The following is a 15,394-nucleotide window of genomic DNA, read 5'->3' as shown; positions in this document are numbered from 1 at the left end:
AAACATTAGAAGAGTAAGGCTTTCTTCTCACTGTATTCCTCTTCAAAGCAAATATACATGGAAGACAGGGTTTAGAACTAAACTCTGAACAGCACAGACTGCACAAACATGCAGTGACTTCAGCAACTGTACTTCAGGTTTACATCAGCAGAAGTGGAGGATATCATGTGGCTGGCTGACACTCTCCAGATGTCCTCAGGGGACCAGAATGCAAGAGAGATTACTGAGATGGCCATTCAAAACTTAGTGAAGGTTCAGACTGTTGTAGTTTCCTTCAAACAGTTAACAGCAACCTTTCTTTGAAGACTCGTCTTTCCTCAGTAACTACTGGCTAGAATCGCATCAACAACTAATCGAACTGCATAATGTAAAAATAATTATGTTAGGGGATATCGGAGCAGCACCTGAAAGACACTCTGAACACAAAACACTGTCCCCTTTTTCCCCTTACATCAAAACCACACAAAACAACAATTATAAGGAAACCATGACAAAGAGAAAAGGAAGACATCTTGAGTTTTTCTGTGAAGGATCCCACACAGGATATTGACTCGGCCAGTTGATGAGTATGGAGAGAGCAGTTGATGACTATGGAGAGAGAATTCCAGACGTGTGGGTCTCAGCTAGGAAAGCCTTCCCCTCCCCTACACACCCACACATTTCCACTTTGTGCCACTCTTAAGCAAGCTTCAGGATGAAAAAATATGAATTATGGGTGAAATGTTTGACATGACCATACACTCCTTGGCTTACGCAGGCCTCTTGATGGATTGTCTTGAGAGTAAATGTGTACCATACAATTTTCCTTGAATAGAAGGAAATGCCAGACACTTACATTGGGATCAAGTCACGACTGAACTTTGCTGCCTTTACTAAAGAGAGCTGTATATTTGATCCTTCTAGAAGAGGTCTGGTTGTCAAAGAAGTTACAGGTTTTGAGCTTAAGTAGATTGTACGCTAGTAAACATTAAGAACTCAACATTTATCTAGCAGATCTTACCAGATATACTGCCCTTATTTCTTATTCCAAACATTGGGAACTACTGAAGTACTGTCATATATGAAGACTTCTTGATGGCTGCTCCATACTGGTATACCAGTGTTGACTATGGCTCTCTCATACCCTGCGTGGATACCAAATCTTTGTATTAGCCTTCATCTATTTTCTTCAAGTTAGCAACTTTGTTTGAACCTAAATACTTAACCAGAAGATAACTAAAAGCACTAAATCATTATAATGCCTATAGTAATAAGAGAAAAACAAATATTGTCATGCTACTCACAGCTGATAAAATCTATTTGTGTTCAAAGTATTAAGAGACCATGTGAAGCATACAGTTGTGCAAAGAGACAGGACTGCAACAGTTTTTACTCTGTATTGAGCTTAAGTGTCTTGTGAACCTAGTGGCCTTTCAGTTGAAAACACTCTGTTTATTCTTTTTGGTGTGAGAAGCCAACATTCATAGCAATTCTCAAGTCATATGACCTTCAGGAGAATAAAGAGCTGATATTTGCACTTCATCATAAGTCGGGAAGGATGACTCCACTTCCTGATTGCTAAATTTACCATAAATCCCAAAAAGTGACTGTGAAAAAAGAAGTTCCAGGAGCCTAGGTCTTCCCGAAAATTTATCACAACAGAAAAACAAAGTAGTTTACCCTTCTTCCATGCCTACACCCCAAAAGAAAACAATATTCTACCTACTGATCACAGAGCTCTACCAACTGCTCCAGCCACTCTATTGTTCTTGTCTGGATTGCTTTCCTTGCTGGCTTTTAGTCTTGGAGAAAATTCATCACTGAAAAAACACAAAAAAATCTCTTTCACTGATTTTCAGAGAACATATATGCTTAGGCCAATAGTAAGTTTAGACCCATGATTATAATTAAAAAGGGGAAAAAACCACACCTTCTCAGATGCCAAGCTCAGGAAAGACTACTCCGTTCTACCTGGTCCCCTGCTTAGTCACTTTATACAATTATCCTTTCATTACTATTGCAAGTTATAGAGCTCTTAGGTATGGAGCATGCATCCACAGGCACAAAGTAGCTGAGTATCCCACAGACTTGATAGGATGGATAGCATTCCTAACTATTTTTAATTAAAAAAACCCCTACTGAATATACCAACAAGAAAAAAAATCACTTCCTCTGTTAGAAAATAATCAATTTAAAATACATGCTTTGCTTTTTCAGCTTAAATACTCCAGTACTTGCAGGACAGTGGCTTTGGGAATTCCTGTTTCTAGCCACTGCAGGATGGAAAGCGAAGCACACATGTTTAGTGCTTGCGTGCTTAATCCGCCATAAGATTTCTACAATTATATGCGTCTTGTAATAGCCACATATCAATCCAGATTCTGTCCCTAGTTACAAGGTTGAAGCTTCTTGAAGCTTGGTTGAAGCCACCCATCAATTCTGACTAAATAAGCAGCTAATTATAGCCATATGTTGATGAGTGACAGATCTGTAAACGAAGATTTTTGTAAAAAAAAAAAAAAAAAAAAGATTAGTGGAGAAATAAATGCTCAACTTCACTGAGAAAGCATTCACTTTAACTGCAAGCTGCTGACTCAGTATTTCAGTGTTGAACATTAATGGCATGTGTAGATAGCAATCATAACCAAAGAAATTGACCTGCTAGGATCTATAAATGCATTTTTTTTAAACACTGAAACTACAAAACAAAATTTGCAGCTTGGTTTGGAAGAGCCCCATTATTCCTTACTGAATGTTGATCTTCATGACAGTTAACTCACTGTCTCGGGCGAGGCTGGAGGACACAGTCATATTGCATTTTGAAATTTACTGGTACAGAAACTAAGCTTGTCAAGACGGTAGCATCAGTCACCTAGATTTTAACCCCTGTTTGCCTGTTTCCTTCCTGAAGAATGTGGTTAGGCAACAACACAAGGACTTCCTGTGTTTTAAAATTAGTATTTGCACAGTCTGATGGAAATGTAATGATGGGTCTTTGCTCCTGGTAATTGTGGGTTACGCTGTCACAGCAGTTTTGCAAGGGACGAAGGCGGTGGGGGGTAAATGGGGAGGATGTGGCCGCCCCATTAAAAAACAAAGCGGTGGGAAGCTGTTCGCTTGACTGAGGATGCTTCCCAGAAGCAGTGACAAGCTGCTGAGATTCACCGTAGAGCCCAGTTTATTTCCCTCATGGAACTGGCCGGTATGCAGCGCCTTCCTCACCCTCTCCCAAACCGATTTTCCTCCCATGGTAGAGTAAGAACTTGCTGATTAAGAATAAAAATAAAAAGAAAGTCCAGATTTTGAATGTAGGTGTAATGCCCCACTACAAACAGAAAGGTGTGACTGCATCCTTGATGATAACATGGCTAGACTCCCTTATCTCTAGATAATCATCAGGGTGAAGCATGAACATCAAAAAGGTGATTCAGCCCCTCTCAGCCATATCTTGGAACTGCCTATCCCTTTCCACCGTCTGAGGAGAAGGCTAGAACAATTGTCATCTGAACACAGGCCTCTCCATTTGGAGGACAGAAGCTGATCTACCACATTGACCCCACGGCCAGGTCCTGGCTAGATTCTCTTCCCAATTGCTTTTAAATGTGAGTGCCAGTGATACATGAGATATTTTGGCACAGATGCCTCCTGAACCAGTGCTGTTTCAAAAAGCACCTCAATAATGCTGAAGTTTTCTGACCAGAATATCTGAAGGATCCTGAGAGGACTAAGGACCCAACTTTCAATGAATACTCCTATTATGTTAGCAAGGCATTTAGCTGCCTAGGTGTTTCCTGCTACTGGAATAAAAGGAAAGAAGCTAAAACATACAGGACACCCTAAAAATCTGTTATCATTTGACATTACCTGCATCAACGTGATGCTATTTTGTCAAGGAATAATCTCTTGGGCTTGCAGTATCAAAGAGCCTTTGTTGGCAGCATACATAAAATCTGGATTTCACAACTGTAAAACAGCACATCTGATTTTAGCTGCAGATAAAAGCACCACACAATCCTTCCACAATTCAGCTGATGATGGTTATTAGTATAAGATATTTTTCAGACTTCTAAAGAAAATGAACCAATTATTCTGTCCAGGTAGATTTGTACTACATCCTCCATCTATAAAGATGGCATTTCTACACGTTTTTTTTATTTTGCTGAGAGATAAATAACATACAGTGTAATCCTTATAATGCTACAATTGTTTTCATAATTACTGCCATTTGCCACCTCTTGCATAGTTGCTGAGCATTTCAATGAATGCTGTCTTTAGTCAGTACCTGGGGCAGAAAGTGAAAAATCACCCTGCTTAATTGGTGAGAATTTTCCTACAGACATTATCTATCTTTCTATCTCATTCCTTGAGCCAATGAGGTCTCTAGAAAGATGGCCCAAAGCATTGTGAATATGCAGGTATTTGTCTTGAGCCCCTTGCCAAGCAGTTTGGCAGTTGTGAAATAAATGGTCAGCACGTTGCTTTTGCTAGAAATTATATCTGGCAGACAGATGAGCGCCTTAACTTCATTCACTGATGTTGCTTCAGCCCAAATTTTATATATCATTTCATAGAACTAGAGATAAGCACTGTGACACGCTTCAATGATTGTTCTGAAAAACAGTTTTCCTCTGTACCATCACAAGTGACACGTGAGATGATGGTCACTCTTGTGACAATCACAGTTCAGAGGTTTCCATGCGTTCATGGCTTCACTACAAGAGCAGGAGACATTAAGTGAAGACTGCTGACAGAGTCCTGAAACTTGCCAGCTTGGTCAAAATCTCCAAAAACTTTAAATACCATTTATATTGTCAGCACCAACCGATAAAGCAAAATCAAACATAAAGCCTTCATATTCATTTTCCAAAAGTTCATTCTCATGTGTTCATAAAATCCACCAGCTAGAGCACAAACAATCTTCTTCTTGAGCACTTTCCACTACTGGCAGGTTGTCATCATGGAGGTGAATTGCAAAATAAATGTAACTAATTAACTTTGACGGTGCATTTATTTGATGAAGTATCATTTTGCAAAGCACAGAGTCAGTTACAGACACCTGCTGCCAGACTGAAGAAAAGAAATCACTGTTAATCTGTTTAACTGCAAGGCTTCTCTAGCTCCCAGACGCCTTCCGACAGAGGCTCATGGGATCCCAGAGGTGGTATCCCTATGCATAAAGCATCCAGGCAGCAAATCCTTGCTTGCTTCTGAGGTAAAACAGCAAATTGGTATATTGATTAATAAGAGCTGTTTCTGCTTAGAGTGTGGAAGTGTAAACAGGATGGATTAACAGCGATCTGCAAAAGAATAAAAATGAGCACCACATTTAAATCTCTATTCAATTAATTGATATTCACAAAGCATGTCCAGTAACTAACTGGCGAATCTCAGATTATTTACCTTTGATAAAGCAGTGTCAAGGGGAGAGTCCTGTGCCAGGGCACCTCCTGGAGGGTTGGGCCAGTGGAGCCGCAGGCTGTCCATCACTAATGAACACATTACATTTCACACTGCACCCAGAAAAAAATTAATATTTTCACTTATTCTGAGACGTGAAATAAATACGTGACTCTCAGCGGATGCCACGCCGTAACAAGGGATCTGCCAAACTACAATTAGGTGCCCATGTGTGCGGTGGGTGGCTGAAGGGGGGCTGCCCGGCCCCCCGCTCCCACGGGGGTGGCCCCCCTGAAGAAGTTCTCAGGCAGTTTAATATCCTCACAGGTCAAATAAGAGACCTGAAATGCTGCTGCAGAAACTGCAGCCAGCAGAGGAACGTTATGTCTGACCGGCTGAAGCTCCCTGCATGCAGGATGGACCTCGGGCTGAAATAAAACTGGCAGCAAAGTATGTGGTTGCACTCATCCACTTACCACCCAAATCTAGCTGCTTCAGTCCCTTTGCCGTGTATCTGAGGTTGCATTGCACGTACCTGCATTAAACCTGAGACGGGTATTGCATATTGTTCCCCAAATCCCCATACCTGTTTGCTCTGGAAGCATGACAGGCTTGCCCTGAGAAACAGTGGGTAACCGAACTGACAGACCCTCTTTGTACAGTACAAAATGGTTACAGACCTCACTCGGACCAAGTTTCCGCTAACTCAGCAGTTTTAGGGGCCACTTTTATGACCATGAAGAAGGACCTCCACTCTCAGAAACTAGAGAGGACCCCGCCTCAGGGGGAGCACCTCTGCGTCCTACCCACAGGACTCCATGACCTTCAAACAAAGAGTATTGCTGGTTTTACTGCAAAGCTGGCCGAAAAATGCAGTGCTTTCTGACACTTTGCCAGCAACAACTAGATGGAAGAAAAATTAGGAACAGCTTCAGCACTTGAAGGACAACTCCAGATCAAATGTCCTCATGGCAGTTTTAACCGCCCATGGTGTTTTCTTGGTTGAATGAACAATTTCAGGGACTAGAAGAACCACACCTCTTGTGTTCACCCATATCCTGGAAAGATTACCATCTTCGGTCCAGACAGCCACAAGAGGTCTAGCCTCCAGTCACAGCCGGGCTTGCAACCAAAATTGGAAGATTACTACCAAGTGAAGTGGGAGAGCAGCTATCACAGAATTTCCCATATGCTACGTTAGCAAACTGAATTACAAACGTATTTATCCTTCAACAAAAGAAGTTTGTCCTAGATGTGATACAAACTTAATAATTAAAAGAGAAGTTTGTTTTAAAATAGTTCGTACCTGGTTATGCTGTAAAAATACTGGCACAATCAAGGTAACTGCTGATCCCAGCAGAATCAAACCTTAACTTAATAAAGCAAAAGCATCCCTCAGGGGAAAACATGTAAATATCTTCATCTGTATTTTGTCATTTCACAACTGAACAGAAACCACAGTTAATCTGTGCTATTGCTTAAATACCAGAAGTACCAGAAGACATTCTATTCAATAAACATGTAATAATAAAAATCAAAATACTCTGGGTTTTGTTTGTTTCCTCCTGCATTCCAAGGATGTCTAGATGTGCATGAGGGATAATGAAATGTTAGGAAGAAATATCAAGATTTGTTCAATGAATTGTGACAGGACTAGGAACTGTCAGACCTGTAGAAAAATATACAAAAAAGCTTAGTGAAGTTTCACATGGAGCATTAATAAAGACTGTTCCATGAAATCTGGCATCCCTGAATGACCTAACCAGTTCTGCATCCACATCTGGAAGAAGTGGGAATCTCATCAGCTGGAGTGGTTTGGTACATGTTAGTAAACACTTCTGTACTCAAAACAAAACCAAGAATTTACAGTCAGTTGATGGAGGACTGGTTATCAGCTTCCATTGATTTGCTGTTGAAAAGGAAATCTTAAATACTTGTTAGTTTTTTACAAAAATACTATCTGATAGAATGACAAAATAAAGATCCATTTATGAAGAATGATTTAGTTAGGGTGGTAAGGGGGGCTGTAAGAAGCAAAACCTCAGAAAATATATCTTAACTCTCTCTTCAGAGCACTTGTACACCTGTATCTCCAATGTCCTCGGTGATAATGTGTTCTGTACCTAAACAGTTCAGGATCAATCACTTTAAAAGTTTAATATTTGATCTGTCCTCAAAAGGCAAATTCTGCAATCAAGCAGCAAGTCTGTCTGAGAATTACCTACATACACACAAATACCAAAGTTTCATAATTATGGATTTTCCTCATAAAAGCTAAACTAGTTGGCACCGAACAGTATCATCAGCCAGAATGTGAAAGCAGATTTTGGACATCTGACCACTATGAGCAAGCGATCAGCCCCAAATTTAACATTGCACGTAACTGCTTCTCATCTACCTAAAAGCTCAGCACAAAGCTACCAGAGGGATTTTTCTGTCGCACTTGAGTTACCAAACACAGCAAGGAACTGCTGCTGTTTCATAGTGCAGAACACCCCTTGCCCAGTTTAGTCCTTATTTTCATGCCCTGGAGAAATGCTCAAAGCCTAGAAAATCTATGCAAACAGCACCAGAAGAAACACTCGCTCTGCTCAGCTTGTCTCCCCAGCAGCAGGACACTAACACGCGGTGACAGAGGAATCCCACACCACCGCATTGCTTTCCTCCACGCATGCTAATTCACACACACAGAAGTGACTGTAGTATGGTAACTATTAAGTGAGTAATTAAAATGTCACATGCGTTATAAAAATGCATGAGAAAATAAGATTAAAAAAGTTATTTTTCTATGCTAAAACTTAGAAAAACTAAGATACCCCCCAGCGGAAACAAGCAGCAATTGCTGGTTTGTTGGTGACAGGTCTTAATTTGTCACAGAGACTTCCTAGCAGCACAATGATGTGTTCGCTCTCACGCTACAAAAGCAATTATTTTTGCAAAACCGAATCACTTTACATTCTGGACCTATATAAATAATTAAGATTCAACTAAATTTGTCAAAACAGATAAACACAGCACTCCACAACATTAAAGACTGTGCTTTATTCATGCAGTTTCAGCTCAGTGCACGTGACAGAACCTCATCACTTTGCCCAAAGGATGTTTGAACCCACAGGAGCTCAACCCAGAACTGGAAGATCACACGGCAGGAACCTGGGGCTGGCAAATGATCTCACGGTATTTGTAACATCTTCCGCTACCAAAGCCCTGAGTTAAAAGAAATTGTTTGGGCAGTTGGCATGCTGCGAATCAAAGAATGCTTAAACTTAACATGGAGATTAATCTTTAGGCAAGTAGCACTAACTTTGTATTCCCAGGGCTTCTTGTCAGCGAAACAATGTTCATGGGGTTTTTTCCTACATGCCTTTTATCTGCACTAATAGGTCATAGGGATCCATTACACCTTTATAAAAACCTAACTTAAATTTTCCAATGGCTTTTGCGTAAGTTAATAAGTAGACATAAAATATCTGATAAAAATGAAAAAAAATGGACACTTTTTTTTTTTTTTAATTTTATTGACCAATAAAACTTTCAGACTCAAGGCACAGTTGTTCCAGGTCATATTTAGCATGAACAAGTGTTTCCTAAGCACATGAGGCAGTCTGCCACTCTGCTGTTTGCCAGTCCATCCATTTGTCCTTGCCTGACACTCTTTAAGCCATCTGACTGCCTTCAACTAATTTTTGCCAGGGGAGAAAAAGTCTCGGAAAATCTTCTGAGTTCTCCAAGGATCAGCAGTTAGGCATTTGGGGATCGTAAGAGCATCCGATAAAACAAATTTTATTGTCTGGGCATTCAAAAATGACAAATAGCTTCCTGTTTGCAAGAAAGCCAGACTTTACTGGGAAAACACAAACTTGGAAAAACCTGAAAAAATAACAGCAGATGAGACTGACATCCTTCAGAGCACATTGGCAGAAGTCCTGACCTAGTCTGCCACCGTCCACGGTGAGTAGCTAGAAAGGTATTCCCACTTCTGGTGGGACCATGCTGAGGGAGAGTGGACTCAGCAGATCTCAGGTGAAGGGGAGGTAAATCTGTTGCCTTTGAGGGATATTTGGTTTTGAGGATTGCACTGTCTAATCCGTCTGGGAAGAGAGGCCTCCATACAATTCAGGCACTAAACCGCAGTGCCGGGGATGTCTGCTACCTGTACCGATCCACAGCCGTCCTTGCTAACTGCGTTCACTGCTGGCTGTTTGTTACAGCAACCGCTGCAGTGCCTTACAGCTCTCTCATCAACAGATTGAGGGCAGCCATCATCCTCACAGAATCTGTATTTCAAAACAGGTAGCCTTTTACATGGGGTCTTTTCCCGTCCTTTAACAAACAAGGAAAAAAACCTTCCCACAACCAACAAAACTCTACTATTTTAAACTGCAGACTACAGCAAGCACCACACCTTCCTTCAGCAAATTTACATCTATTCTTCTCAGCAGGACTGACCTTAAACAGCAAATTCCCAAGCCATTACCCACCACCAAAGCAAGCCCGACCCACTGCAGATGCTTTCACATGCTCTTGGACAGATGCCCACAAACGACTGTCTTCTCCTACACCCCTGTGAGATGCTGCTGCTCCCCTGCCCTGCCAGGTTTCAGGTCTTAAGCCTCATCAGCTACTCAGGTTCAGCCCCCAGACCCTGAGAGGCAACGGCATTACATCCAGTAAAGGACAGAGCCTCTGAGGAAAATCAAAGATTCACCCTGGTGTCATGCCGTAAATTCACCGCCCGTTAGACCAATACCTCCTAAAGCAGAAGTGACGAGGCTGGCTTTGACAACAAGGGCTTCCCAAACACACCAAGCTCACCCTGACACATGTCGTTTCTCTATTACCTCCTTTTGACCACTTTTCCCACCAATCCATAGCGCGGCTGCTGGATGGAAGATGGGGAAAAATCGGTGCTTCGCCTTCACAGGTGAAAGCCCTGTCCAGTCTGGTAAAAGATGCCGAGATGTCAGAAAGAGCAGGGCATGACCAAATTGGCACAACAGGTCTCCCCCTCTTTCTTCCTCCCTCATACCCGCGGAGCTAAGGCAACTTGAACCACCCTCCTCTAGACCAGGCCTTGGCAGCTCAAACTTATTAATTCTGGTTGGAGGAGCTCTGATTCACAGAGTTTATGTCATATTGTGGTACTTTAAACAGCAACTGTGATGTGTTTTGGACATGAGGGAGATTGATTACCACTACGGGATTTTATTCATCAAATCAGTCTTTGTTCAAGACTGCCCCAGGTCTAATGCAGTTCTTCTCAAAGTATTTACTTATTGCTGGAAGGCTCTTTTTCTAGAATGGAAAGGAAAACGTGGCGATCAACTGCTGAATACATTGGTGGGTCTGGAGCTTGTCTACACCAAATTCCTTGTTGTTCATCACCAACTGAGACAACATGCTTGTTGTACAGTTTTAGTAAGGAGTCCTTTCAGCACACAATTTTTATTTTCAGTAGTAACTGAGTAGATCAGTTCTGTTTTATTCCATTGGATATGACAGCTCTTTCTTGCAATTTAAGATAATAACATGTTAATCTGAATTCCCATAGGCAGAAAAGACTATGCCACAATGCTCTTTTTTTTAGGCTTATCTTAGCACAACGTCATTCAGCTAATAAAAGTCTCATTCCACCCGCATGCAAGAAACAATTCTTTGACTATATCCAGATACAAATACACCTGGTTTAGACAGTAAGTATAAATCTGGAGTATGAGGGGGTTAGCAAACTGATTGCACTGCACCTGAAAAATAAGCAAACAATTGAAAAGTTTCATAACCTAACTCAAAACATTTAGTTTTCCATGTCCTAGGAAGAATGTGAATCCTGTTAATGAAATCTCCCGAAGCAAAAGTGGGAGGATTTTGAAAGAATCCCACCTGAGATATTTCGTGTCCACATGCAAATGACAGCCAGTACTGTGCCTAGTCTCTTCTGTCCCTTCATAATACTGTTTTGAAACTAGAGAAAAAAATGACAGCAAAAATTTTGGGAGAAGGAAAAATGCCAATAGTTATGTCATTCAGCATCCTTTGTGAAATAAAAGATTTCTACACTCCTTTAACAGGTTTACAGGTGGTCTCATACCAGATTTGAATGTAAGTGCAAGAAAGTACCTGAAATTTTTTTAAATCTCAAACTCATCTTTATATGTGGGAATGCATATAAATAACAAAATTTATCACTGAGAGATCTTCTGCTGAAATTTATCAGCTACTAGGCAATTCCAACATTAAAGGGTCATGCAAACTGAATTCTTTTTCATCTTTCCATCACTACTTCCTTTTTCAGAGGACCTGATCATCCTGCCTTTCTGGGTAGTTATAAATGCTATAAAAAGAGAAATTTTTGTACTGCTGGAGTTGAACTGCTTTTAGATTTTTACCATTTATTTTTCATCAGTCCACTAACTGCCTTCGTTTCAATAGGCCAATATTGACTTTGTCTCTCTAACCAGGGAATGAAAATTGAACAGACTTCCTTCAGTTATCCAGTATCTATACTTCCCTTATTGCAAGAGATGAACATCTTGCAGGGACAGAGAGAGATGATCAAGGGCCAATCCATTTTTCAGGGATAAGCATTTTGAAAAGTCATGTAAGATACTAATTAGGTTGTGAGAGCAGCTTACATTCTTCTATCAATTACAGAGGCTGCTTTTCTTTTTTTAAGAATCCAAAATATTCAGGCCTTGGAGGAAGTATTTTCAACTTTCAGATGAAGGTCGTTCTTTTTTTTCTTGTTTTAGCTCTTTGTAAGAGAAGACAATGATACAACTTTATCTATAAAAGAACAATAGATGTCTGAGACCTTGGATAAGGACATTATCCACACACAAATAACAGACTATACTTGGCTTTAAAGTTCTGCTTGTTCTCTAAATATTTACAAATTAACTGGACAGATTAGACTCCCTGTCTGTGAACAAATTATTTTCCTTTTTTTCTTCATTTAGGTTCAGCAGAAAAACTTGAATAAATCAGAAGATGGAAAAGGGTCAGTTACAGGTCTGGGATACATGTGCCCCTGTCTAACCCGCACAAGCCACTCGTTTCCCTCTAGTTTGCCCATCTGTAAAATAGGGGCATGTCTTGCCCTTGGTACTTCTGGTATCACAGCATATATTATGAGGACAACTCAGATTTCTAAAGCACTTTGGGTCTGGCAGGCAGCAAGGGCAATGAAAGTGTGGAAAATGTTTTGTATAGTTTCATAAATTGGCTGCCCTGGCAGCTTAACATTCCCTTGTATCCTCTTGAATAACATCCTCATCATAAAAGTACAGAATGCTCCTTCCAAAAAGCAAATATTTCTTCAAAGCTCCCAGTGGGTAAAAGGAAGTTAGGAACAAAATAAGCAAATTTTATCAACTATTATAGTTAGATGGCCAGACAGTAGCAGTGTCTTAAGACATCAAAGAGCAGTACTGTACCCTTTAAAGATAAGACTTACTACTACTTTTAAGTTCTAGGATAGTCTGGGAATCCTGGCTTTAGGCATGCATATACTATAGCATTTTCAGTCACACAAGCCCTAATAAATAATGCTTATGCATTTGCATATTACTATCCTTTCACAAATATGTTAGATTACTCATTACTTTACTATAGGTGTTGTACAGAGGCTATTGTTATGGTAGCTGCAATAACACAGAAGCCTTATTTGGCAAGACACATATTTAGGATAGACTGACCACCTTCTAAGGAAAACCAGAGAGGTTGAAGTATCGCAAGCTTATAAATGCATATTTCTGAAACATTTCAATGTACTCCCAACAATTAATCTAATTACTGAGCTCAACATTATAAAAGGACATCAAATATGAGAGTTTGGAACACAAATTCACCACCACCTCCTACAAGTTTTAGTTAAATGGTGTTCCAGCTACACCAATAATCTCCGCAGACAGCTGAAGTCCAATATTGATTACTGTTTTAATGATACACAAAGCCATAAAGATTGACCTTTGCAACTTTACGTTACTGGTAAGGTTGTGCGCTTCTTATATTTCATATACAGCACAGCAAGTGATATTACATGTAGATGTTTTAGCAAGAAGCAAACAGGCTGTAGAGAGCCCTAGTATGTCCTAATGCTTGGAGCAAAGATGCCAAATGTACATAAAAAAACGGATTCTGAATTCCAGGCAAATCAAAGCTTATTAAGCATATAAATACATTTTAATTTATTAACCAGAAATAAGTTCTGGAAAATATTTTAAATTCTTACTTGCATTTCTCCCAAGATGTTTGAATGCATATGTTATAATCATTAAATAAACTGAATTTAGAAATTAGGGGGATAAAACCCTACACACAACACAACCCCTCCCTACGTTTAAAGACTTAATTCCTCCCATGCTAAGGAAATGCAACATTTGTATATGTTTGCTTTGATGATGGGAAAGCTTTTCTCCCTCTGATCGTGAAACAATGCTGGTGCCTCAGGCCTGATGTGAGGACAACGCAACCCGCTCTGTAGCACACAAGGTTCATACGCACGCAAGTCCCTCAGGATCGCAGGTGCCACACTACGAGCCCCTGAAAGAGAGAAATCCTCAACTCGGGCAGAGCCCCATCCAGGTAGCCTCCCGCAATGCAATATTCACATTTATCCAACTCCAACACCGAGGAAGGAGCTGTTGGGCTTCATCGGCTAAGAAATGGCACAGCGTCGCCTTAGCGCGTAGACCCGCAGCTGGGCACCACCACAGACCCTGCCGGCAGCCGGCACCTTGAGACCAGCTGCTCCCACCAGCTCCCTTGTTTGGGAGCTGCTGCAGAGTCGCGTGCCCCAGGTCGCCTCAGAAGAAGAAGATCCAGTTTTGGACACAGAACACAAGCCCAGAAGACAGGCTATTAAGTCCAGGACCACAAATCACGCATACAGCTGGGATTTCCCCAGCCCGTGAGCTTGAGTGAGCGGTGGAGCAGACACCGTTGTGAAGACGGGGGGTGAAGAGCCAACACCGCCGGACACCCTGTGACAGAAGGAATGTTCTGGACCGGTCCCCTGCTGCAGGTAACCAGAGACAGCACTTTGATTCTCACCTGAAAAATGAGGCAGGCACTTCCGAGTGACCTGGGTCTCCCTGTGCCACTGAAACCCGGCGTTCTTTTTATCTTGGTCTATTAAGCATGAATAGGAAGCTTCTCCTGCTTGATCAGCTGGGAAACAGTTTTGCCTGAAGCTGCCAGTGCACTTGTGCCAGCCAAAAAGAAAGACATGGGCTTCCTGCAGGGGCACCGTCCTTATCATCTAACTTGACAAGCCAGCTGTGGCCGGAGCAGACTGGCCTTAGGGAAGGGGACATAGGTTGATTGTAAAGACCATTTTTATTCTTCACACAGAGCTGCGGCTAAATTGGAATTGGATTAGTCGGACACGTGTCTGACTGACAACCCCGATTCCTTTGGCTGTTTTCGGATCTTTCAATTCAACTCTACCCCTTCACAGAATAAAAAATTATATAAGTATACAGACTTTTCCTGCAGCATTTCTGTAGTCTTTCCAGTTATGAACTGTGATAGCCTAGAAGTCATCGCAGTCAAGGCACACATCCCAAGAACATAGTGCTCCTTGATCCTAAGGCTGATGCGTGAGGAGTAAGACAAGGGGAGTTCCACCAACCCTTTGAGATGAAGGCTTTCTGCACAACTCACAGTGGTTGCGGTGACATAGGCTTAGTTTACACCTAGGAAGAGAAAATACTGTGTGTAGAGCTCTCTGCCCTGCATGAAAAGAAGAGTCTGAATGTACATTTTTTTCCTAGGAACAGGCTTTCTGCAGAACTGGGGTCCCAGGGGAAGAAGGGGACCTTCAGCTGGGTTACGAAGATTCCTGAAAACCAAGCTTTGTGTCTGGCCAGTCCCCTCAAAAAATTAGTGGGTAGATTATTTCTGCATTTTATTCCTCAATACTAAATAGGAACAAGTATTTTTCCACTAAGTGCACAAGACCTACATTCTGAGCATTCCTGCAGTAACATTCAGTCATAGTTTAACAACATTTTCAAAC

The 15,394-nt window shown here is 41.2% G+C and overlaps 1 long non-coding RNA gene across 3 annotated transcripts in view; it reads right to left on the bottom strand.

The window, feature by feature from the left end:
- Nucleotides 1–15,394, bottom strand: part of LOC138690289 (uncharacterized) — a 103,686-nt gene that overhangs the window by 84,505 nt on the left and 3,787 nt on the right. The window contains exon 3 of one of the 3 annotated variants that reach the window (XR_011329100.1): nt 4,670–5,276. The exons of 1 other annotated variant lie outside the window; for it this stretch is intronic. This is a non-coding gene — a long non-coding RNA (uncharacterized lncRNA). Of the gene's footprint in view, nt 1–4,669; nt 5,277–11,569; nt 14,428–15,394 lie in introns of those variants that run through there. One more of the 3 variants, XR_011329102.1, reaches the window with a different exon arrangement.

The sequence above is a fragment of the Haliaeetus albicilla genome, chromosome 21, assembly GCF_947461875.1.
Source record: "Haliaeetus albicilla chromosome 21, bHalAlb1.1, whole genome shotgun sequence".
Taxonomy (NCBI): domain Eukaryota; kingdom Metazoa; phylum Chordata; class Aves; order Accipitriformes; family Accipitridae; genus Haliaeetus; species Haliaeetus albicilla.
The sequence above is the reverse complement of the archived record's forward strand: the minus strand, read 5'-3'. Positions and strand labels throughout refer to the sequence as shown.